The sequence below is a fragment of the Capsicum annuum genome, chromosome 9 (genome assembly GCF_002878395.1).
Source record: "Capsicum annuum cultivar UCD-10X-F1 chromosome 9, UCD10Xv1.1, whole genome shotgun sequence".
In the NCBI taxonomy this organism is placed as follows: Eukaryota; Viridiplantae; Streptophyta; class Magnoliopsida; order Solanales; family Solanaceae; genus Capsicum; species Capsicum annuum.
The window spans coordinates 195,415,306-195,417,886 of record NC_061119.1 but is presented as its reverse complement, the minus strand read 5'-3'; positions in this window follow the sequence as shown (position 1 = coordinate 195,417,886).

The following is a 2,581-nucleotide window of genomic DNA, read 5'->3' as shown; positions in this document are numbered from 1 at the left end:
ATTTTTTTTCTTGATCATTTGTATTTTTTTTAATTGATCATTTGTGTTTTTTTTGATTTAACAGGATAGTAGTTTTGTCATCATAGATCTTCCTAAGAAGTCCCTACATGTTGCGTGTTATGTAGATTCTTCATTGTTGCATATGTGGAGTATCTTAGTCATGAAAAAGGTATACCACCTGGATATTTGATGCAGAAGCTTTTCGTACCCATTATGCTGCTCTTCTATGGAAGCATGGGACTCAGAAGAATGAGATTCACGCAGTTAGTGACGATAAGAGTCTAGTTAAGTCAGTGAGGCCTCAATTTGAGTGTGAGAGTAGTGACATGATAATTATCCCTTAGACAGTACATATGTTCCTCCATTTTATTGGTTTTAGTTGAAAATACAAACTGATCTTCAGTTTTTTTTTATTTAATTCTAATATCAAATATGATATTTCATTTTGTTGGAAATTGTCCAGAGACATATTTTTTTCAATGCTAAACTAATCTTTGTTATAAGTGTGTTGTCTAAAGAATACTAATAGTACACATAATAATGTGTATGTATTAGGTAATTGAATATGTCTCATAGATGAGTCATGTAATACGTATTTACAATAGTCTTTACCGTTTTAGCAATTGAAATCTCTATTGACTAATTAGTGTTTGTTTATAATTATACATTTATTACGATTTTTTTTATATAAACCTTTGTATATCTATAGGTTAATAAAACAAGTCATGATGGTATATTACCAATCTTTTCAATTGTTATCTATCTATAGGTTAATACCATATTTTTAAATGCACAAATTCAATCTGTTAAGTTGTGACTGACATTTATTTTGATACATATAATATCTTGTAGAATATGGTATACATACATAAATATACATATATACATATGATAGATTAAATGAGCGTTAAAACCAACTACATATTACATTAAACCGCATATATGACTAACAACCGCATTACTGCTATTTTATTTATACATTTGGAGTTATTCAAATAAAAGTTAAGCATAAACAAATTAAAATATATACAGTTATATAAATATATTTATATATATATATACATATCAACTGACATTCCCACATATATACATACATATATATCAATTGACATTTTTTGGTATACGTTAATTTAACTGAAAATACATATATTCACATAAATGTTTTACTCATATTATTAAACAATTACGTTTTATATAATTTAATTTGAAACTTATACAATCTGAAAATTGTATAGGTATAAATATATGTATATACACATTTTAAGTAAATAAAAATAAATATCCATAAAATATGTTAAATATCAGGATAGTTAGAACTGACAAATTATTACATTAGGTTGCATATTGACATAGTTATAATGCAAAGTGAAATATATATGCAAACTTATAGTCAATATATAGCATAAAAACAAAGTATATAGCGTGAAAACTTACAATTTTAATTTAATATGCAAACAAGTATATAACAAAATGCGTCATGTTATTGATCATTATTCGAACTACAATCAGTCTTAAGTCATAACAAAATTCTGTATGTGTTTCGCCGTATGCACTCTTTTATGGTTGGATAACTTCTGCTTCACAATGCCGCCAATCAATGCACTACTAACATATTTCTGCTCATACACCCGATCCTTTCAAGGAAAAGTATGCTCCTGACAAAATCGACGAGTCTTAAAGAAGTCAATCTTTTTATTTCTAGATGTCATTAGCAACTAATCACATCCCTTCGATTTACACACCAAATTATACCTGCGATGTAAAAGTTATCTATTAGCAATTTATACAAAAAAAATTTGTATTTTAAAAAACTTCAAAACAAATTGCTAATGTATACAATTTTGTTTATCAAATTCTATATGAATAGAAACATATAATAACAAATTTATGTATTTAGTTAGCTAATGTATACAATTTTGTTTATCAAATTCTATATGAATAGAAACATATAATAACAAATTTATGTATTTAGTTAGACAATAATATGAATAAACTTAATAAACTTATTCATATTATATATACATAAATACATAAATACATTTTTATCATAAGACAAAATCATGTACTGAATAAAAATACAAATGCTTTAATACGATAAATACAATTACCTGACTGCATTTGATTGTATCATATTGAATTCTTTTACTGCTAAATTCAAATTTCAATGCTTTTAAATTCAACTCAATACAAAGTTGCTTACCAATCAATTGAATCAAACCATCGTATTTTTCTGTTTCTTCAATTGCAATCGAGTCCAACTCGTACCGTTCATACTCATTATAACAGTTTCATACACCTGAATGCTTCAGAACAATTGGTAATTGCCCCATCTTTTTTTAAAAAATTCTGTAAATAAATATAGTATGCAAATTGTCAGTAACTATGAATTCAAAATAAACTAACAATTATAAGGTTTCAAAAATTATAAAAATTCGTGTGTTAGACCACAAATTGAAATTGCAATATAGATTGTGTATACATTAACGAAAAATAATGAATCAAAATATATTAAAATTTATATAATTTAGTTGAAAATAACAAATACACAAATATAAGCTCAAATACACAATTTTGATTTTCA